Source organism: Panthera uncia (genome assembly GCF_023721935.1).
Source record: "Panthera uncia isolate 11264 chromosome C1 unlocalized genomic scaffold, Puncia_PCG_1.0 HiC_scaffold_4, whole genome shotgun sequence".
Lineage (NCBI taxonomy): Eukaryota > Metazoa > Chordata > Mammalia > Carnivora > Felidae > Panthera > Panthera uncia.
The window spans coordinates 2632828-2656500 of NW_026057585.1; the positions used below are offsets into that span (position 1 = coordinate 2632828).

Sequence of the window (23673 nt, forward strand, 5' to 3'; positions counted from 1 at the left end):
TCCTGCTTTCCAATCCCACTCACTGGCTGAGTGACTGGACAGGTTGCGTAATCTTTCCGGATCTCAGTTTTCTTACATGGAAAATGAGGACAGTGATATGAGGTGGGTCTGTTGAAAGGATTCAATGGTTGACTATGCCTGGGACAGGGCATTGTGCGTACAATCATTGACTGGTATTGGGGCGCAACACTGCGTAAAGACTGGATGTGATGAGAACTGATTTTATTTAAGTTACAGCAGTGATACTTTTCAGTGGCTGTGGGCCCTCCTAGGGACAGGGAAGTACTGCTCTCTGACCAACCGTAATCTCCTGGGCTGGGCCGATCTGGGAGTTTATCAGCTCATCTGATCAGCTCAATCAATGGAGAATAGGAATTCAATTCCTTGCTTCAAAAACACCCCGGTAATACTTCCAGTTTAGGACTGTGAACCATCGACCTCAAAACCAGAACACTCTCTCATATCACAAACTGACTCAGAGACAAAGTGTGCAATTACGGGACGCGCCGCGTGACTTGCTTTGCGGTGCAGAGTTCAGTGGCCGCAGCCCGTGGCTTTCACCCTGAGGCCTGAGGGTGAGCCCGACGAGGGGCGGTGCTGGCCGGCCTCCCCCCGCCCCCCGCCGCCTTGGCTGCAGTGTCCGTGCGGAGCGCTCTGCCCTGGGAACCCGGCGCGTGGGTCCCCGAATCCCGAGGAGGCGGTGGCGGCGGAGCGCGGGGGACGCGGCTGCGAGGCGCCCAGGGTGGCGCGGGGCCCGCGGGACTTCTTTCCTGGGCACAGAGCAGGATCCCCCGGTCGGAAACTGCGTCCCACTCGAAGAGTAAAAAAAAAAACCACCCTGTCCCAGTTAAAGGGAAAGGTCCCACCGAGATTTGAACTCGGATCGCTGGATTCAGAGTCCAGAGTGCTCACCATTACACCATGGAACCGCTACAGAGAGTAAGGTGCTATCCCTCGCTAGAGGTGTGTAAATTATGGTTTAGCGTCCATATTCCCACCGATAATCCCAAGGTATTTCTTCTACTGACCCAAGACTAGAGTATAGTTGACCTTCGAGGGTGGTCAGCTCTCTTGCTGTCTCTCTGCAACCCCCCCCCCCCCCCCACAGCCTTTGACTGATTTCTGTCCTGTCACATGCACCTCAGAAAATAAGGTAAACGTGCCCTGGGCCTTGGGTGAGGGAAGAGCTCATAAACCACATATTCTACCACCGTTTACCCAGAGTTTCCTGTCCAGAGGTGAAAGTTTTGCATATAGTACAGTGATTTTCGTTTTCCTTGCCTCCACCCTTTTCCCATTGCCCAGAGAGGGCAGGGGATTGTCAGAGCAAGACTTGGGTCTTCCTGGGTCCTTGACCACATAGCATCCATCACGCACCAAAGCCACTGCTGACTCCTATATGTAATCTATAAATATGTGTCAACAGTGGAGTGGTATTGGGAGGCAGGGGAATTTTCCTTTAATTTTTCATACACTTCTGGGTTTTGTTGTTGTTGTAAGTTTTTCTTCTATTTCTGTATCTGTTAGAGCTACAACGTGAAGTAATCAACCATGCTTTAACATTGACCTAAAACACTCAGGCACATCAAACCAAACTCATCTGCCGTGACTCAAAATCGACCACATACCATCGAGGCCACAAGGCAGGGCTCTGACTCCTGTACAGTCACAGATGGTTCTTGGAGAGTTTGACCAAGTCCGTTCCATTCCAGTTTCTCAATATATCATGACCTGGAAACTGCACGCTTTTAAAAAAAATCGAAGATGTATCAAGGTGCCCAAAGAGCACTCCTGACTAGGCCACAGGGAATGTGTACCCACAGTACTTACGCACAGTACTTATGTACACAAAATACCACCACACTAAATATTTACATGTGTAATGGATATAAATCCACATTACATCTCAAAATAACAATCTGTGTATTTCATTTCCCCTTTACCTCTTTTATTTTATCCCGAAACCATTTCTTCCCTCACCCCAAAACACAAAACAGAAAAAAATTGACATCGAAAGGAAAAAGTGGCTGGCTAAACCACAGAGTCAGAAAGATGCCCAGTGCTCTGGAAGATGTATTTTGTTCCTAGAGACTGGATGAGGGTTGAATTGAGGAAGGAGGCAAAGGGGGCTACTCTTGTTATGAAGAGGAAGATTTTCCCCTCAAAGTTTGAGAAGACGGAACTTCCTTCTGGAAAACGAAAAGGTTGAGCAGTAACAGCACAAAGCATTCCTCCAGGAGAACTTTAAAAGGAGTCAAAGTTTATGACTGCAAGAAGCAGAAATAGACTCTGGCTGATTTCAAAAGGAAAGAAATTGGTTGAAAGGATGTTGGGAGATCACAGAAGGGCCAGGAAACCTGGAGCCCCAGGCTCTGACTAGGAGCAAGGAGAGAAACAAATGAGGTTGGAAATTGAGAGGGCAGAGAGACTGTCCTTTGTGGGGTGTGAGAGCCCAAGGTCAGAGGCAGGATGTGTGGCAAGGTTGGGGGGAGGCTGTGGTGTTGGGGGCCAGTGATCAGAACTGCTGGAGAATGGAAGTCCCCCTCCTCCTCCTCCACCAGCTCCTCCGGCCTCTTCTATCCTCCTCCCATTCTACTGCTGCACCTCACCTCTCTTCCCTCTTCCTCTCTTTCTCCTTATCCCCTTGCCCCAGCCCCTGCCGCCTCTTTATTGGAGCTGGTCTATAGCTGGAACCAAGGGTTGGTGGGGTTTCTTGCTCCAGCATCAACGGTAAGTGACTTTTGTTTCAAATGATGAAGTGATGAGGTTTTGTGCTAATAGTAGCTGATCACGATATGCATGCCTGTGCCACTGAGGCAGCCTAGAGTCTCTTGCTCTGCCCCCACTTTTTTTTTTTGGAGGGGGGGGAGGGATGAACCCTTGGTGGAGGCCTGAGGAAAACACCTGAAAAGTAGCAAAAACCTGCTTAACATAGGAGCCTCTGAGATTGTAAAACGTCATGATAGCCCACACTTGGCTTTTAAGACGTGGTTAAAATTTCAGTGACTTTCCCCTTCACAACTTTTATGGCTGCCATCTTTCCTTTTCAGTATCTGCCAGAGATGACAGGGTCTGTGTGTATGTCCCTCCTCTGAGAGGTTACCACGCTTTGGACTTCAGTTTACCCGGTGATCTTGCAACTTAGGTCTCTGGCAGGCTCAAAACAGGCATGATTTTGTAGATCATCCAGCTTTATCTTCTTGTCTGAGTGGCAACAACTTTCTCTTACAACTCTCTATATCTTAAGTCCATGTGGATTACACTTGTTTTGTGAAACCTTTACCTTTTCATCTGCATCTGGACTAATTTGCCCTCAGTACAACCACATAAATTTCTTTAACTGATGACAGCTTCTCATGAGGCCTCATGAGCTTCTAATGAGGCTCATTAGGTGGGGATAATGAGCACCTTGGAGATCCCTGTATAACATAGGCCTGTATATTTAGTGCTGAACAGAAACCTTCCTACAGGCCAGTTGAAACTTATAATTATCATCCACAGCCATAGTTGAGGTTTTGTAATAGGGCTCTTTCTCCTTAATTACCATACTTGCCTTCGTACAAGTTGGAGATTGGGGTGATATTAGGTCAGATTTTCCAGAGGCAGTTAAGCGTTGCTGGGATTCCAAGTTTATGGTCCACATCAGGACTAGCAGAATGAAAATGACATTCTGGGCATGGGAAAAAGACAAAGAGACATAACGTTACATGGACACACCACATCTTTATCACCCTCAGAACGGTGGTCTCAATGAAAATGGGAATAGGGAATTGAAATCCTTGTTTTTCTAAGCGAGTGAGGTGAAAGTTGGAAAAACTGGCTTAGTTGTTTAAATGACTGTGTACTCAGACGGAATCTGAGGGTGCGTGAAGTACAGACTTCACTGAAACAGTTCTAGGATCTGAAGGTGACGAGAGGAAGCAATACTGAAGCTTGGTATGTTCTACTTTCCAATTATTTTTCATTTTGCCTGATTTTGTGGGCCCAGGCCCACGTCACTAAGGAAGGCAATGTCAACGTAAAAGACATGATACTCATTCCATTAAATTTGATAGTGCCTGTTCCTAAACATACTTTCACTTGCCATTATCTAGTCAGATTAGTGAACGCAACCTGATTCCTAGGTACATTAGTCAGTTCAGGCTGCAGTAACAAAATACCACAGGTTGGGGGGCTTAAACAACAGACATTTATTTTCCTCAGTTTTGGAAGCCAGAAGACCAGAGTTGGCTTCTTTTTTAAAAAGTTTATTGATTTATTCTGAGAGAGCGAGCGAGTGGGGGAGGGGCCGAGAGAGAGAGGGAGAGGGAGAAAAAGAGAGAGAGAATCCTAAGCAGGCTCTGCACTGTCCGCACAGAGCCCAATGCACGGCTCCATCTCATGAACCATGAGATCATGACCTGAGCTGAAACCAGACGCTTAACCAACTGAGCCACCCAGGTACCCAGGTGGCTTCTTTTATTTATTTATTTTTTAGTGTTTATTTATTTTGAGACAGCGTGAATGGGGGAAGGGCAGAAAGAGAATCCCAAGTAGGCGTCAAGCAGGCTCCACACTCAGTGCAGAGCCCAAGGCAGGGCTGAATCCCACGACCCTGAGATCATGACCTGAGCTGATATCAAGAGTCAGACGCTCAACCAACTGAGCCACCCAGGTGCCCCTGAATTGGCTTCTAATGAGACCTCTTTCTGGCATTTGGAGAAGGCTGCATTTTCGCCGTGTCCTCCAATGGCCTTTTCTTTGTGCATTGAGAGATCTCTGGTATCTTTTCCTCTTCTTAAATAGACACCAGTCCTATTGGATTAGAGCCCAGTTCTTATTACCTCATTTAACCATAATCTCCCCCTCAAAGGCCTTACCCCCAAATACAGTCACTTTGAGGGGTAGGGCTTCAACATAAGGATTCAGGGTGAGAGTAGGGAGCACAGTTCAGTCCGTAACACCAAACAGGGACAATCCTATGATTCTTTATCTGTCAAATCCTGTGATGCTTGCCTGGTGATGGGGCTAAGTGTTAGCAAGGCTGCTGATATCGCTTGTGCTATTAGAAAAGCAGACCTGAGCTGGAAAGCATGGCCACACAGAAAAGACTGTAGGTCAAACAATAGAGCACACGGTTGCGGGGACAAGAAGCAGTTTTGCTGGGGTGATGAAGGGTAATAGTGAGTGGTAACACTCCTATTTCTACCCTTTGATGTTGGACCCATGGATCCTGGCTATGGGAGAAACAGCACCGCATACTGGATGCCAATTCAGAACATGTACAGCCTCCTGGAGAATCTTGCTCAGCCCTTCAAGGTTTTGCAACCCAGTTGACACTATAACTGAGTCTTCAGAAGGCCGTTCCACTGGTGTCTCAAGCCGGCTGCTTCAGAATGGTGGGGATCATGGTAAGACTAGTGAATCCCACAGCCAGTGCTGCACTCTATAAATTCTGTGAAGTGAGTTCTGTGATGAAAAGTGCATTAGTTTCGGGCACCTGAGTGGCTCAGTCAGTTAAGCATCTGACTTTGGCTCAGATCATGATCTCACGGTTTGTGGGTTCAAGCCCTGTGCTGGGCTTTGTGCTGACAGCACTCTCTCTCTCTCTCTCTCAAAAATAAACAATTTAAAAAAAAGAAGTGTATTAGTTTTCTTGGGTTGCCATAACAAAATACCATAGACAGATGGTATAAATAAACAAACATTTATTTTAGTACAGTTCTGGAAGCTAGAAGTCCAAGATCATGGTGCAAGCAGGGCTGGTTTTTGGTGAAGACTCTTCCTGAGCTGCACCTGTGTGTGTGTGTGTGTGTGTGTGTGTGTGCACGTGCGCGTGTGCACAGACACACACACACAACTCACACAAAGCCAGTTCTGTCTCTTCCTCTTCTTATAAGGACACCAGTCCTATTGGGTTAGGACCCGACCCGACCTCATATAACCTTAGTTATCTCCTTAAAGACCCTATCTCCAAACAGTCATGTTGGGAGTCAGGCGTCAACACATGAATTTGGTGGTTGGGGGCGGGGAGCAGGGGGCACAGTTCAGGTCATAACCAGAAACAGTGCTGTGTGGAATCGTACAAGGCTGGGTAAGGCATTCTATAAGTGCTTGGATGGTGGGTTTGGCCAACATTGTGTGCAGGGAAGGCAAATCTGTGTTCAGAGTAAGTGTCTATTCCAGTAAGAACAAAGGAGTGTGCCATCCATGATGGAAGTGGCCCAATGTAATCAATCTGTCTTTTGGTAATTGGCTGATCACCCTGGGCGATGGTGCTGTACTGGTGACTCAGTGTTGGTCTGTGCTCCTGGCAGATTGGGACGCTCAGCGGCAACTGTCAAGGTCAGCCTTGGTGAGTAGAGGTCCATGTTGCTGAACCTGTGCATAAACTCCATCCAGGTCACCATGGCCACTTCGTTCATGCGTCCATTGGGTGATGACAGGCTGGCTGGGGAGAGGCCGACTGGTATCTGCAAAACAGGTCACCTTATCCACATGGTTATTAAAATCATCCTCTGCGGAGGTCACCTTTGGGTAAGCAAATATCTCGGTGTTTTCACTCCATCTGAGAGGTCTGTCCACATACTTCTTTCCAAGGCTTCCTTGTCACCAACTTTCCAAACATGTCTAGTAAAATGAACAGCCACGTATACTACTCAAAGCTCTGCACACCGGAGCGGTTGCCCTTCACTGCTGTCCTTCAGGGCTGTCCTGGAAAGCAGGTGCAGGGCTCCAGCTGTCCACTTTTAGGTGGAGCCTGTATATCATGCAGAACCATCTGTGAAACAGGCCCCAGGTTTCCCTTTCTATGGTAACTGTAGGGAAGTCCCCATGACACCCCAGGCGCAGGCTGTGAGAGAGAAGGGAGTGTAGCAGGAATGGGGACTGCAGGCGTGTGTGACACTTCTTCATGTGGCTTCCTTGCACATTCAGGGCCTACTTGGACCCTATTTCTTATATACCGCTTCAGTTCGATGACGGAGTGAGCCGCTCATTACACTCGTTAATGTGACAAAAATGTTCAAAGGTATAGTATACATGATGCCCCAAGTCCCTGCCTTTTGTAAGTGCTTGACTAGGAGTTTCCAATGATAGTTTGCCTATCTCTATTGCCACATCATGCCATGGACGATGTTTCCGTTGTTTCTTTTTTAAAATTTTTGGTGACTGCTCTCTAGTTTGCAATATACATTTACAACTAATCTAAGTCAACTTGCAAATAACACTAAAATGTTCCACAGCTAGTGCAGGTCCTTATAACAGGTGCGGTTTGAGCCCCACATTGGGCTCTGTGCTGACAGCTCGAGCCTAAGCCTGCTTCAGATTCTGTGTCTCCCTCTCTCTCTGCCCCTTCCCCACTCACACTCTGTCTCTCTCTCTCTCTCTCTCTGTCTCTCTCTCTCTCACAAATAAACATTAAAAAATTTTAAAAATTTTATAATAAAGGACTATAACAAACAACTGCTCACAAATCTGATAACTTAGATGAAATGAACCAAATCCTTGAAAGACACAATTTATCAAAACTCACACAAGGAGAAATTGGCCATCTGAATAGGCCTAAATTGAATCCATAATTAATAAACTTCTGAAAACAAAACCAGACTTCAATAGTTTCACTGGTGAATTGTACCAAACATTTAAGGAAATGATACCAATTCTCTACAGTATCTTTCAGAAAATAGACAAAGAAACATTTGCTGACTCATTTTATAAGGCAAACTTTAATACCTGTTTAAAAACTAAATTCAATCAAGTACATTTGAAGATCCAATTAACTTTATTATTAAACAATTCACGAATAGGGGCGGCTTTCCATCTCACAAGTCAAGGGGAGCTCCATTGAGTTTAAACAAAAGTTTTTAAAGGGGGAGAGAGGGCATTATAGAAGAAATTGGGAAGAGGAGAGGAGGAGGAGGGAATTGGTGAACAAGGAATGTATTGGGGTTTTTTTCTTAAAAATTTTTTTTAATGTTTTATGTACTTCTAAGACAGAGAGAGGGACAGAGCATGAGCAGGGGAGGGGCAGAGAGAGAGGGAGACACAGAATCTGAAGCAGGCCCCAGGCTCTGAGCTGTGAGCACAGAGAAACTCACGAACTGTGAGATCATGACCTGAGCTGAAGTCGGACTGAGCCACCCAGGCGCCCCAAGAAATGTATTGTTTAGGCAAGGTTGCCCTCCTACAGAGAGAAGGGGTCTATCAGTAAATTTCCTGGTATTGACCAGGAAACTCTGAGTTGACTGGTTAAAGATTACATTCTGGGGTGGGGTGAAAGTGCAGCTAGGTTAGGTATTAAGACCTCATTTACTGACCTGGGGGCCTTACCCTAAGTGATGCCATTCTGGGCCTGTGGTTTTCTTTTTAACAATTACCATCTTTTTTTTTTTTTTTTAAGTATTTTTTAAAGTTATTTATTTTTTATTTTGAGAGAGAGAGAAGACAGAAACAGAGAACATGAGTTGGGGGAGGGGCAGAAAGAAGGAGAGAGCGAAAATCCCAAGCAGGCTGTGTTGTCAGCAGAGGGCCCAATGAGGGCTCGAACTCATGAACCGTGAGATCATGACCTGAACAGAAATCAAGAGTCAATCAAGGTGCCACGTCAAATTCCTGTTCTTTTGATCAAACTCAATTACACTGAGAGATGTGATAAAAATTTAAGGCATTGGTACCACCCTCAGTTACCTCTTCGTGGTTCTCTGTAGCTTCTGTTGATCCTTTCTTTGGCACTTACAGGTCATGATGTTTTTGTTTAACATCTTTGATACCACAGATTACTTCCATTAGAGTTGGAGGATGATGTCAAGAACATTTCCTAGAAACGAAAGTAAGAACAAGGAAGTAAAAACAGACATTTAGTTCAGGAAAGTGGATGAATTCAGGAGGTCCAAACATGAACCGTAGTGTAACTTCCCTCCTTGGTGAGTTCCAGGTAGAGACTACACCCGGTGGAATTGTCACCCAAAATTTATTTACAGGCAATAAAGAGATCACCGGAGAGAACTTCCAAAGCCTTGACTACCTGAGCAGGGGTAAGCAGGTTCTTTTTATTTAGGGTTAGGATGAATATTCAGAGTTTTGTCATTGCCTGTAAAGGTGGGCATAAGGATATGCAGTCGTACTTAAAAACCAAGACTCCTAAGTGCATCTAATGTTACATTAATGAAGACTTTAACATTTTAATGAAGGAGATGTAATTGTCTGGCAAGGGCAAGGGGGTTATGGGCATGCTGGATGGGGCCTTGGGTTCCCTATCTCTGGTAAGGAATGCAGTGTCTTGGGACACCTGGGTGACTCAGTCAGTTAAGCATCTTGATTTCAGCTCAGGTCGTGATCTCACAGTTTATGGGATCAAGCTCTGAATCCGGCTCTGTGCCGACAGCGCTGAGCCTGCTTCAGATTCTCTCAGCCTCTCTCTTTGCTCCTCCCCTGCTCATGCGCACCCACCCTTCAAAAAAAAAAAGGGGGGGGGGATGCAGGGTCTTACTTTTGAAATAGTAGTGGGAGTTTTATTTGTCTCTGATATGGTTAGGCTACTTCATAGCCTGGTAGAGACGGTTAGTTTTTGCACTCTTTTTTATTCATTCCTTTAAAATCCTTAACTACTGAAAATCTGGCATTTCTTTTTAATTCTGACGCCTTCTAGGAAGATTTTTAAGAAGTGTGCTTACGCAAGTAGAGCCTGTAGGGCATCATAGATCACGGAAAACAACCGAGGGCCTAAAATGACTTCTGTTGTGTCACGAAAGCTACGTCTAGGCTTTCTTCTTCTGGGGACCCTTAGCCCCTTCTGCTTACAGAATAACATGTGTTCCAGAAAAAGACTAGAAAAAGAAAATTCAAAACACTCTCCCACACCTAAAGGTTGACAGTGAAAGGAATGAAATGTTCCATGAATGAAACTGAACCTTCAAGAATGAAATAGATTTCGCCACCCGTTGTGAAGCTTAATGAGTTTTAGTAGATATACTCAGTGTATATACACAGCTCTTTTGTAATCCTAACCGTTGCACTCTCCACCCAGAAAGGCATTGTTTGAAGAAAGGTATACTGGCGTCAGCAGCCCGCCAGACAGATTCCCCACAAGCCCAAGGTTTCACAACCCACGACCTCTGCCCCTGCGGGAAAAGAGGGACAGGCCCTCGTCTCTGCTCGCGCCACCCCCCACCCCCCCATTGGCGGGCTGTGTGTCAGGGGAGAAGGGAGGAGAGGGCAAGGGCGGGAAGTGGGCGGGAGGGAAAGGAGCGTTCCCTTGACGTCACGGATAGGGCGTGTGCTGTGTAAATACGGGAGCGCAGGGGCTGCTGTTTCGGCAACTGCCGCTTAAATAGCGTATGATCTCGCGTGCTGTGGGAGCCATTCCAGGGCTGTTGGTTGCAAGTGCGTGTGCTGCGTGTGGCAAAGTCTTAGGGAGGCTCAGAGGTGTGTGGACGGAAGTGACCGTGTGTATAGAGTGTCATGCGTGAGAGGGTGTAGTGGGGCGGAGGGTCGGAAGTCATACTTACCTGGCAGGGGAGATACCATGATCAGGAAGGTGGTTTTCCCAGGGCGAGGCTTATCCATTGCACTCGGGATGTGCTGACCCCTGCGATTTCCCCAAATGTGGGAAGCTTGACTGCGTAATTTATGGTAGTGGGGGAGTGCGTTCGCGCTTTCTCCTAAACTTTATGGTGGAAAAAGCAGGTTTACTATGTCTTTGTGGGTTTTTGGTTTGAGTACGGATTTATGTGAAGTACGGTGTTTCCTAGGTATGTGATGGATGTTTCAGTAAGACTTACTTTGAGGTGTTTTTGTTTTTGTTTTTTTTTTTTAGCGGCTTAGGGGGTGGGCATACTGTTGGTGTGAGTGTTCACGCCGGTTTTACTTTATCACAGTTTTCTTGGGAATATGATTAGGTCACTTGCTTTGACTTATGATGTACTGGTTTGTTGTAATTTTAACACTTTTTTGGTCTGGAGTTTTTGCTTTTATTAATTTTTTAAGCATGAAGTTTGTTGTCAAGTTGATTTCCATACAACACCCAGGGCTCATCCCAACAGATCCCCTGCTCAATACCCATCACCCACCTTTTCCTCCCACCCACCCCCCATCAACCCTCAGTTTGTTCTTAGTTTTTAAAAGGCTTTTATGTTTTGGCTCCCTCCCTCTCTAACCTTTTTTTTTTTTTTTTTCTTTTCCTTCCCCATGGTCTTCTAAGTTTTCTCAGGTTTTTATGACTTATTTCACTTAGCATAATACTTTCCATCCTTGACTTTTATTCAGAGTGTACTGAGTTCCAAGAGGTCTTCTAAAGGCTTTCGGTTTTTCTGAGGGCTTTTCCTCATTCTCAAGTACTCTACTTGCTTCTTTGTGTAGTGGCACTCCAGTTTTCTCTTGTGGTCAGGATCAGTTATTCCCACTCAGGAACTTTCTGTTTGTTCCTTCTCTGTCGTGAGGAGCCCCAAATGGCCCCGGGGGCAGTCTCAACGTACACTTTAACACAGCCATTATGGCATTTGTTGCTGAGAGCATTTCTCTCAGGAGCTGAGACTTCTAGGGCCCATAGTTACAGAGGAGGGAGGGAAGCAAAACGTTTACTAGTGTATCCGCCACTCCCATTTTGACCACTTGATTCCCAGACCTGGGAGAAACAGCACCATATACTGGTTGCTGATATAGTGTATATGTGTGAAATATCCAGATTCTCAAGGCATTGTCTTGTCATCCAGGTGGCAGTGAAACAATCTTCAAAAGCACATTCCGTTCCACCAGGCTACTTACTTCAGAGCAAATTTGACGAGTGAGCGGGGGGCGGGGGCAGCAACTGTCACATGAGTTCTTGGTCAGAAGCAATGCTGTGTGGAATTCCAGGATATGGAAGAGGCATTGAAAGTACACACAGATGATTGTTTTAAGCAGAACCACTGCAGGCAGAGAAGGCAAAACCATAATAAATGTATCTATTCCAGTGCCTCTCCCATGATGTAAAGGTCCTGTGTGATCAACCTGTGACCCACCTGCCTGGCTGATACCTTCCCTTCTTTCCTACTGGGGACTGGTATTATATCAGGAGCTGAGTTGTTCTTTGGTATTGGCTGTTGGGCCCTCGGTAGTGCTGGTTACCATTAGCCATGGTGAGTGGAACCCGTGTCGCTGAAACCATGCATAATCTGTATCTTTCCTTGTTTGTGGGTCCATTGGGCAATCCTAGAACTTCTATTTGATTCTTTTTTATGATTTTCACTTTTCGTGAGATTCTCTGTTAGAACACAGAGCACTCATTGACATTGTATATTCCTTTTGCTTTTCATATATATTATTTATATATAAAAATATATGTAAAATATATAATGTATACATTGTGTATGTATTTTCAAGTCTGCTAAATCTACTATTGGGACATCTGGGAGTTGGTTTCTCTTGACTGTTATATTTTTTTAAAGTATGAGTTAAATGGGCTTCATCCTTTGTTTCTTTGTATGTCTAGTATTTTTTTTATTGCTTCAGCACACTTTGAAAGATATATTTTAGAGACTCCAGATTCTGGTATCTTCTTCCAGAGAGTATCAATTTGTTCTACCAAGCAATTTGATTACTAGCCTATGACATTGAACTTGTGTAAGACTGGCTTTATGTTTTATTTAGGTGGATCTTTGGAGAGTCCAGGGTGTTTCCAAAGTTCTCTAACTTGATATGACTCAACCTCGAAACCCTGTCTCCTCTGTTAATCTTATCAGGGCTTGGCTTTAATATTTGCTAGGGAGAGTCAAGAGTAAGCCTTACACTAGGGTGTGGTTTTCACACCTAAAACAGAGCATTTCTGGAGTATCAGCTGAATGCTCAAAGTGGTAGAGTTGTTAAGTTGTTAACAAGGCCTGAATTCCAGTGTTGACAGCACTGATCTCTAGGATCTACTCTGTTTTCCATCTTGTAGCATCTGTAATCTGGTAAGCCTTGGATAATAGCTCTCTGTACTTGAGCTGCCCTACGCTCACCAAATGACCCACTGGGGACCCAACATGGACTTCTAAAAACTGGCATCTTCTGGTGCTCTGCTCTGATGATTCAGCTGCCCTAATTTTGATCTCTACCTTCTCAGCTCAGTGTGAAGACTGTGTTCTGCTGAGATTCCACCTTGCTGGAATCAGATCATTTCCCGAACCCTTTCTCAGGGAATCATAGTCTTGCCCTACTTCTGTCCAGTGTCTATAAACAGGTGTTTCACATATTTTGTCCATTATTATGGTTGTTTAAAGCAAGAAGACTAATCTGGTGATATTACTGTATTATAGTTGTAGGTGCAAGTACTGAATTCTTGCCAGTGACTGTAAAATGAAGGATTTTAGCGGTGCCTGGCTGGCTCAGTTGGTGGAGTAGGAGACTATTGATCTCCAGGTGTTAAGTTCGAGCCCCATGTTGGATGTAGAAATTACTTAAAAATAAAATCTTAAAAATAAAATGAAGGATTTTAGGGGTGCCTGGCTGGCGCAGTCAGTAGAGCATGTGACTCTTGATCTTGAGGTCATCAGTTTGAGCCCCATGTTGGTTGTAGAGATTACTTAAAAAAAAATAAAATTTTAAAAAGTGCTTTAAAAAATTACAAAAGATAGAATGAAGGATTTTACATAGATTACTGGTTTCTAAATAATTTTAATACTATTTTCCATGTTTACAAATGACCTAGCCCAAGGGTTTTCTTTTTACTTTATTAACAAATAATAAGAATGATCTGAGACTGCTGGACTCACTGTCAGCATGGTGACCCCACAGCACCGGAAGGAGATCTGGGCTAAGTATCCTGTTCTCTGAGCATATTCCCATGCTTTAACTTGAAGAGTGGCAGGATACGCCATTCCCAAATCTGCCACTTCAACATAAGGATTATTTTGAGCCAAAGGCACTTGGGAAACAGCAGGTGCAAGATAAGCACTCTGACCTCCCCATTCCTTCCTGAAAGCAGGAGAGAAAACTCATGTGAAAGGTGCCCTCCCCAGACCAGAAGGAAAGAAACATTCTTGTCATCTGAGACAGGAAGTCAGGACCCAGAGAAACATGGAAAGACCTTGTTAAAATAACTCGTGTCTCCCTTTAATCTTGCCATATATTTTGCTCTCCTTTGTTCAACCTAGTACAGAAACACGTAGGCCTACTCACTTCTTTGAATTTTCATTTTCCTGTTGGACCTTCCCATTGTATATGTAAATATCAGTGTGCTTTTCTCCTATTAATCTGCTTATGTCAACGTAATTCTTAGACCCATTTGGAGTCCCCAAGAAGGTAGAAATAAAGTTTTGCCTTGCCTACAGACTCTCCTAGGACCATAAAAGAGAGGATTAGCAAAAGGCCAACTGTAAGGTGCTGGATCTGGTCCTGGTAGAGGGAACATAGTGTAGGCCTAGTACACCTAGTAGAAAATGCTAGAATTCCCAGAATCAGCCAGTTGGAAGAGAGGCTGCTTTGAAAGACAAAATGTCGGAGAGGTCCAGACAAACTGTCCTTAGTGGGGACCAGCCCCCAGAATCCATCTCTTTCCTCCCCTCCACCCAATTTTGTAGCTCTTCCTTCTGAATCTTCCTTCCCATTCCCCCCCTCCCTTCCCTCCCCCCCCCACGTTTCTGGGGTCACGGAGTCTTTTCTCCCAAGCATGCAGATTTTAAACCGCTTTTCTACTGAGGACTCCTTTGGTGATCTGTGGAAACCTATGCACCATTCTTGGAATAAGTCTTTTAATGCGTAGAATAAAACATTTAAAATTACAAAGGAAGTCAGTTACTTTCAAATCCTGTTGCCTTTGTGCCTTTTCCCATAGTTTGGTAGCAGCAGAGAGAATGAGGTAGCACCTGAGCTGGGCAGCTGAATATACGGCAACCAACCCCCCATGCCCCGACTCAAGACGATACTAGAGTTGGGGTGGTTAAAAAAAAAAAGGAAAGAAATACTGGGTTTCTGCCAGTCTCAGAGAAAGTGAATCGACAGGGCATCGTTACTCTTTACCATCCAAACTGAAAAAAAAAAGTAGTGGTTCCTGGGAGCCGAGTTCCCAGGGGAAGGGACCACGCGCCCTCTCGTGGCCACCACGGGAACCGCACAGCACCGGCCACGGAGGGTACCCAATGCGAAGACCGCCAAATAAAATGCACTGGAAGCTGGGCGAGGCTCAAGACCTTGAAATTAGAAGTCGTGAGCGCTACAAACTGAGCTAGCAAGATGACGCGAAGTAGATGCGCTTCTTTTCCCTCTAGCAGCTTGGAATCGTTGCCCAAATGTAAAATATCTGAGCCAAGACCGAAGACAACCTCGGCGTGTATGTTTATTAGGAAATAGGTCTGTAGAGAGTTTAATAGATTTCCTCAGGCCGGCAGCTGATTCGCACTAAGTCACAACCCAGGCCTTTGAACTTCCCACTTCTGAGCTCGAGGAGGGACCTGGGTAATGGATAGAAAGTGCTGCGCGGGTATGCGGTAGGGCTGAGGGAGCAACTCCGCCCTCCGCTGGGCGGTTTAGAACCGCCACTCTCGGTGCTAGTTTGCGCCCAGACTGAACCCCAGACTTCGGTGGAAAGGACGTCCGGGATGATTCACCCCAAGGGGTCTCCACGGGACTCACCACGCACCCTCACCTCCTTATTCCTGTTACTGGAATTTTCCAACTTTCCACAACCGTCGTGGGCACTTTTCTCCAAGTTCTTTAGAAGGCACAAGTGTAAGTTTCCGTGACGCCAAGTGCACTTTCTGTGCCGCCGCCCTGCTTGTTCGCCTCTTCTTTGTTCGTGGTTGGGGAAATACGACAGAAAGGAACACGCATATTGATAAAGAGAATATTATTAGCTACTTTATAAAGAAAAAATATCTGAGTACACGCTTGCGGATAGCCTGAAAATGGCTACCAAGCTATAGCGAATTTCAGCTCTACTGACGTGGAATTAAAGCTACAGCTGTCTTCGTCCTACTCTTAGAACACAGTGAGCATCACTCAGTTTACTCCAGTCTTAATATTAAGCCCACACGGACGCCCTGTTCTTCAGAATTCTTTATCAGCCTCTCCTACGGTTGCCTCAGGCAGTGCACCTACAAGGAATACAAATGGTCACTTTCGTCTACATTCCTCGGCAGGGCACGGGGGCGAGGAGGAGGGGTGCGCGGCCGGCTCCGGGCTGGGGCAGGACCGGGTCCCCCCGGGGGGGACGGTTTGTAGCGTTTCCTCCTTTCCTGCTGTGAGCAGGGATTGTGGGCCTCCCACCTGCACCGAGGCCTGCACTCGGGGGTCGCTAGGGCCAAAGGGTGACATCTCACGGCGCTGCCGTCTTTAAACCAAGCACTTACAAGCGGACTATGTGTCTTTCGGAGTCGAGAGCACCAACCGCACACAGTTGCGGTCCGAGCGGTGGCCAGGGGAGAGAAGGCCAGGGGCAGGCAGGTGATCGAAATGGAGGAACATCGGCATTTTCAGTTTTCTGTTGGCCTTTTTCTTTAGCGGCCAGAGTGTTCGCGCTCTCTCCCGGGCCGGTCACCCGGCTGCCCCACGCCCGCTCCGTCTCTTCTTCGGCTTTTCCAGTTCAACCCCCTCCGCCCCAGCCGCGGACTGAGGCCGCGTGGCGGTCCCGGGCGGCCAGCTCAGTCGGACCCTAGTGCGGAGTGAGTGGCTCCTAGGTGCCCGGCTCTGCCCTGGGGCACGGGGTGCATCGTGAGCCCAGGCCAGGTCCTGCCGCGTTGAGTCCCCATCTTAGCGGCGTCGCGGGCGGGCAGCGAGGTGGGGGCAAAGGGGTAATGTAGTGTCCCCACGCGCGTCCGCCTGGTGTCGCGGGGACTCACTGTGAGCGCCCCGAGTAGTTCTGAGCTAACAATTGGAAGCTGGATGACTTTGGCCTGAGAGGCTGCGGGCGACACCTGGAGGCAGGCGGCTGTTGAGGAGGCGAGGAGCCGGCGGGGACGCCGTGGATCTGGCGTTGGGCTCTCCGAGTTCCCCCCGTGAATCTGGGCCGGTATCGGTGTTCAGACGTGCCCAGCGACACGACTGTTGGCCCCAGTATTTCCCACGCCTCCAGTTTCCCGAGTAGGGGAATGGGAAGACATATCCAGCCAGAGGTTGAGAAGCAATTTCTGGGATCAGGAAATGAGTTTAGGAAGTGGAGTTTCCGTGTCTCTGTGGCGCAATCGGTTAGCGCGTTCGGCTGTTAACCGAAAGGTTGGTGGTTCGAGCCCACCCAGGGACGGTCTCTTTTACTAGCTACTTGCAACTTTAGGTTACCTGTTAGTGACCTTATTTACCCTGAGAGTCGTCTGGACTTCTGTCCACTTTAAATCAGGCTCCAGAGCATGCTGCCGAAGACTCTAGTTCCATGAAATTGCCTAAAAGAAGAAATTTTTCAGCAAAGGTATTTTTTTCAATAGCTCACGTCTAGGCCTTTACTTACCCCTGAGCCACTGCCGAATCCTTTCCCAAACTGGGTTTTTACAACTGCACATCCTGGAAACTTGAAAATTACCAGAACTGCGAACAACAAAACTGCATGCCATGAAGCCTCAAGTTCTGAGTGGAAATTTTGATTCCTTCACCATGACTTTGAACAAATTATGGAATTTTCTGTGCCTCAATTTCTTTGTCTATAAGAGGGGACAAATAGGAGGACTTTCCTTATGGGTTAATTTAAATGTTATAGAGATATACACATGAACCATTTGACCACTGAATAAATGTTTATTAAACATTAGCTGCTGTAACTCTTTTCAGTGGCACTTCCTCACCATTTTCCTTATTGGCCTCGTTCTTTGAAACAACTGCATATCTTTTCATGGTGTGGATGGGCTAGTGTAGATGTAAACATTCCCTAATTGCTGGACAGGACATTGGTTCTAATGTTTATTCTTATAAAAACTTCTTCAGAGAACATCGTTATGCAAATATCACTGTTCAGAGAACATCACTTATGCATGGATTTCCCTAAAAGAGATTCCTGGAGGTGGACTTTCCGGATCAAAGTATTTGCCATTTCTCATGTTGCTACTTCTTGACAGATTGCCTTCCACAGAAGTTGTACCTAGTTATATCCCCACCTTCTAAGAGAACACTCTTTTCTTGGCAACCCCATCTGACATTTGATAGCAGCACAAATCCATCACTTTGGCTTGGGGAATGTAACTGCTTGTTGGTCTCACACATCCCTAAGTCTGGTAGGTGAGGGGCTAGTGCTGTGACAGTCTCTTTTGTTTTCTTGCCACCTGGGGATCCTGGGGAAGTGGTTCACAAGGTTGGATTCATAGGACTGTAAAGGAGCAGTTCCCAGTGTTCCTGTGACAGGAAGCCCAGGCTTATGCTGCTGAAGAGGAACCAAGAACTCATGCTTCAGAGAGGGACCTTCATGGTTGGTCCTGAGCCAAATACAAATTGGAAAGGGGACATGTTTGAAATTTTCATCAGACTAAGACTTTAGATAATGGATTTATTTATTTATTTATTTATTTATTTTTGAGAGAGAGACAGAGCAGGGGAGAGGCAGAGAGAGACTCCCAAGAGGCTCTGCACTGACTGTCACTACACTGTCAGTGCAGAGCCCGATGCCGGGCTTGAACTCACAAACACTGAGATTATGACCTGAACCAAAACCAAGAGCAGACACTTAACCGACTGAGCCACCCAGGCACCCCTAGATAATGGATCTTTAAAAATTTCTCTTGTGGCAGCAAGAGGAGACACTGCATTCTCAGGACTTTATTTGGGGGAATTTAATAATGGTGGCCATTCTATTGATCTTGTGGAATTGTTCTGTCTTTGCTGGTATGTGACACTTGTTTTAAAACCTCGTTTGGTGAGCTGAGGTGAATAGCTAAAGGGAACTTCTCAGAGGAAACAGAAACAGGGAATACATTCTCAAATAGATTTATAAAGTTTTATTGTGATCCTTTCCGAGGTTTTGCGTGGTGTCCTAGCTCAGGCTGCTATAACAAAATACCAATAGATATGGTGACTTAAACCACAGACGTGTTTCTCATAGTTCTGGGGGCTGAAAAGTCAAAAATTAAAGTGGTGGCAGATTCAGTTCTTGGTGAGGTCCCTCTTTGAGGCTTATGGATGGCCACCGTCTCAGTGTATTTCAGAGGGCAGAGAGAGGAGGGTCTGGAGACTTCCTGTTTGTATAAGGCTACTAATCCCATCATGGGGCACCACCCTCACGACCTCATCTAAACCTAATTACCTCCTGAGGGTTTCATCTCCTAATACCATCACATTGGGGGTTAGGGCTTGAACATAGGGATTTGGGAAGGACAGAAACATTAAATCCGTAACAGGTGGGAACATAAAGAGGCATCTCCTGAGTGTCTAATATGCCCTTTATAGTGAGTGATCAGATTGCAGACTTGAGAACAGTCACGTGCAGTTGGGAGCAGAACTTGTCTTTTATCTTTTCCTCCTAGAAGAATTGTGTGTGTGTGTGTGTGTGTGTGTGTGTGTGTGTGACAACAGAAAATCAAGGGATTATAGAAAGATACATTAAAAAATTCTCATCACCTCTACTAGCTCCCCCCCCGCCCAGTTCCCAAAGGCTAAACATGTACTAACTTGATTGTTTTTAATACACAATTTTATTTTTCCATAACAAGCATGGCTTTATTACTTTTATAACAAAGGAACCACCTGCTTTATAAGTATACATTAAAACCCTCAGATGAACCAGGCTATCTTCACATGCTGTAGAGAAGTTGCTTGAGAACCAAACTCTTTGAGACATTGTATGTCTGAAAAGGTCTATTATATCCATATCCTATATTATATCTGCTAATTGATATTTTACTAAATAGAGAATTTGAGGTCGAACTTATTTGCCCTCAGAGTTTTGAAAGCATTGCTTCATTGTTGTTTTATATTTGCTAGAGTTGCTGTTGAGAAAGAAAAAACGTCTCTTCACTGCTGTCCACTTAGAGCTGGCCTGACTGAAAACACCTAGGCTGTGATGTTCACCTGTTAAAACTAAAAAATTTCACAGAGCACCAACATCAGACAAAATCACTCTATAATCATGATGAGGCAAAGGGGGAAAAAAAAGAACTACTTCATGATTGTTCGAAGGCAGAAGAAGTGTAAAGTATCCCCCAAACTGAGAAGGCACTTTGAGAAGGAAAAACAAATCAGACAACAGTTTTGGGTAACATTAACACCTCCTGGTGCCATGTATGCATCAGGAAGTGAAAACTGTTATCCGAGTTTGAACCTTTCTAAGTTTATTTATTGATTTATTTGGAGAGAGAGAGACGGTGTGTGTGTGGTGGGGGGGGGGGGGGCGGTGAGGGGGTGTGCAGAGAAAATCCCAAGCAGGCGCCACACTGCCAGCACAGAGCCCACTGTGGGGTTCTCACAAACTGGGAGATCATGACCTGAGCCGCTTAACTAACCAGCCAACCAGGTACCCCTCCGAGTTTGAAACTTAATGGACCTGCTAGAGGCCATAATGGAACACTTGGTCCCCTTGTCTCCCCTGTGATCACAAGACATGGACAGTAATGTTTGGGGGTGTCTGGAGAACATAAAACTAGAAAGATCACCAAGCAACACAGTCAAAGTGGCAGCCAAAAATGGAGTCAGTATGGCCAGCATTCCTACAATGATCATCTCTGAGCATGAGCAGAACACAGTCCAAACCACAAAAAATGACCAAACTTCCCCTCCCTTTCCCAACCAAGTAATTGTTGCTTCTTTACCAATTTCATATTTAGCCCTGTTCCTCTCCTCCTACTTTTTGAATATAAATTATTAAGATTTCCAAAGGTAGAATTGTCCCATAGTTCCCCACCGTGTCTGCTGTCTCCTTCGTTGCAATGAGCCAAGAAACCCAACTTTGATTACAGGTTTGTTCATGGTGGTTATAGACTGGAGGGTATCAACACTGTAGAGAAGGCAGATGCCATTCCGATTCTTGACGATTTACATTAAACTGTTCTCCCACCTCCCTTCCCAAAAGCTTACAGGATCTCCTCTTTGTCTCTACTGTTTTTTTTTTTAAATATAATTTATTGTCAAATTCCTTTCTATACAACACCCAGTGCTCATCCCAACAAGTGCCCTCCTCAATGCCATCACCCACTTTCCCCTCTCCCCCACCCCCCATCAACCCTCAGTTTGTTCTCAGTATTTAAGAGTCTCTTAATGGTTTGCCTCCCTCCCTTGTCCCTACTGTTTTGAAACTTGATGATCTATTTTTATCCATTATACTGAGTACTTAATGGGCCCTTTCGTTTATATTAATATTTATATAAATTTATATTTCTTCTGTATCACTCCAGAGATGTTGATGTATATACAAGTAAAAGTGTGTATCTCTTGCAACCACCATTATCCTTTTGATATAAATGATTGCAGATGATAAGATGGTTCCTCACTGTGGAATCTTCACTTGATTTATGTCTCAGTGAATTTAAGTTAGCTTTTACTGAACAAACTATCCCAAACTTACTGACTCAGAATAATGATAATTTATTATTTTTTTAGTGCTTTTGTGAGTTAGAAGTTTTTCTGGCCTAAGCCAACTCATTTGGGGCTGGGCGGTGTAGGATGGCTCAAGCAATGTCTGAGGTAGAGCTGAATTCTGACTTGGGGGTCTTCAGACTGTGGTCTCAGGATTCCCAGTGCAGCAAAAAGAGGCTATGCAGATGGTGGACAAATAAGCTCATAAGCTCCACCCCCTGATGGGAGGAGTTGCAAAATGTTAGGACCATTTCTTTCCAATCACACCAGATTGGAATATCAGGAACTTCCTCATTCTTTTTGACAGCTTGCCGAACCATATTTAATTGTCTAGCTGTACTGTCCTATTTTTAGTTACCCCCCAAACTGATGGGCATTTAGAGAGGTTTCCAGTGTTGTGCTTAATGAAAAATGCTCCCAGGACCTTTGGAAGGCAGCGGGGGGGGGGGGGGGGTGCTCAGCATGGGGCGGGGCTCGGGAGTTGGGGAATACACCCATACACCCGGGGATTTGATGAGTGAACTCCAGGTGCCTGGGGGTGGACCCCAGGAGATGGTGGGGGCAGCTGGGGAGGGCGGGAGGCCCCCAAGTGCAGGCCCACTGGGCAGCCTTGTATATATTTAATTTCACACGTGTGTAGGCATGTCTGTGGAATAAATTTCTAAATGTGGAGTTTAAAAGTAAAAAAAAAGAAAAAGTTTATTTAGATATTTGAAAGATGTTGTTTTAAAAGCACCCTGTAGAACTTGCACCAATTTACCTTTTTGTTAATATTTTTTAACCTCTCCAACAAATTAAACTTTTAAAAATTTTATCATTCCCTATAGGTAAAAAAATGTTATTTCAGTGTAGTTTTAAATTGCATTACTTTCATTAATAACAGCATTGAACGTTGAATATCTTTCCTTATCATTGCATTTTCCTTTTTATTTTCATTATTTTTAATTTTTAAAATATTTATTTATTTATTTTGGGAGAGGGAGAGTGCAAATAGGGGATAGGCTAGAGAGAGAAAGAGGAGGGAGAGAATCCCAAGCAGGCTCCACTGCCATCACAGAGGCTGATGCCAGAGGAACTCACCAATCGGGAGACCTTGACCCCAGCCGAAAGCAAGAGTTGGCCGCTTAACCAACTGAGTGCCCCAGAAATTTCTTTTTTTTATTCTTTATATGTTTGCTATTTTTATTGGGTTGTTGGCCTATTTCGTAGTGGTTTTGTAGTTCTGTAAATATTAGGGAAATTAGCTGTTTGTGTATGATGCATGTTCTAAGAATGTAGATGTTGGGTACGGTTTGATGAAGTTGGTGCAGCCACAGAAAAGAAGCAGGTTTGAAAGGAAGAAGTTTATTATATTCACAGTCCCAAAGAGGGGGGTCACCTTGTGTAGAGCAGGGGCCTAATGGGCAGGGTGCTCCATTTAACAGGGGGGAGTAGAGACAGTGAGGAGCTGTGGGCCATAGTCTTTACTGGGTCTCTGGTGGGGTGGAGGGAAAGCAAAGGGAGAGAGGTGTGGAGGGAGTGAGAAGGGTAGGGTGGGGGGTGGGGGAGAAGGGAAGAGGCGAAGGAAGTTAGAGTCCAGTGGTTGGGTTTGTTATCAAGGGGTTTCAGCTGTTTTGGGGTGTGAATTCACAATTAGGGCAGTGAGAAGGATGGTATAACCACCAAAGTATGAACTTAAAGTGGAGGATTTTTAGCGCAATGTGAGTTGCAAATATTTCTCCAAATTGTTGTTTGTGTTTGGACTTATAAAGATTTCATTTGATTTATGTAGTCAAATTCATGGATATTTTCTCTCAGGACTTCTGAATTTATGTCATAGAACAACTTTTTACCACATACACCAAGATAATAATTGTTTCATGTTTCTACAAGAACTTTTATGTTTCTCTTTATTATTATTTGAATCTTTGATCAATTTGGAATTTACCTTATGTAAAGGACATGATATTCATTGACCATTATTTTTTTTCTAGACATGTACCTAGTTATTAAAAAACTCCTCATTAGAGTTACTGGTTCAAGATCTTCTTTCTAATATATTACATTTCTTTATGTATTTTGGTCTACTTCTGGATTCTTGTCCCGTTTATGACTGTCGATTCATACACGATATCTTAACTATTTTAGTTACTGTAATTAATATTTTATAGGATTTCTTCCTTATTGTTCTAAAAAAAAAAAAAAAAGAATTTCCCTGAGTATTTCTGCTTGTTACTTTTCCATTTCCATTTAACCTTTAGAATTATATTGTCCAGT

General features: G+C 44.9%; 1 long non-coding RNA gene and 3 other non-coding genes across 4 annotated transcripts; 2 read left to right on the plus strand and 2 right to left on the minus strand.

Moving 5' to 3' along the window:
* Positions 1 to 857: 857 nt before the first annotated feature.
* On the minus strand, positions 858 to 929 carry TRNAQ-CUG (transfer RNA glutamine (anticodon CUG)). Its single transcript has one exon. It is a non-coding gene; the product is annotated as a tRNA-Gln (tRNA).
* Positions 930 to 10479: 9550 nt separating this feature from the next.
* LOC125913849 (U1 spliceosomal RNA) lies at positions 10480 to 10643 on the plus strand. Its single transcript, XR_007455139.1, has one exon. It is a non-coding gene; the product is annotated as a U1 spliceosomal RNA (small nuclear RNA).
* Positions 10644 to 15251: 4608 nt separating this feature from the next.
* Positions 15252 to 17064, minus strand: LOC125912166 (uncharacterized). The gene is made up of 3 exons (XR_007454624.1): positions 16284 to 17064; positions 15581 to 15722; positions 15252 to 15386 (listed from the first exon to the last, which is right to left on the minus strand). It is a non-coding gene; the product is annotated as an uncharacterized LOC125912166 (long non-coding RNA).
* A 35-nt stretch (positions 17065 to 17099) lies between these two features.
* On the plus strand, positions 17100 to 17173 carry TRNAN-GUU (transfer RNA asparagine (anticodon GUU)). The gene has a single exon. It is a non-coding gene; the product is annotated as a tRNA-Asn (tRNA).
* The last annotated feature ends 6500 nt before the right edge of the window (positions 17174 to 23673 follow it).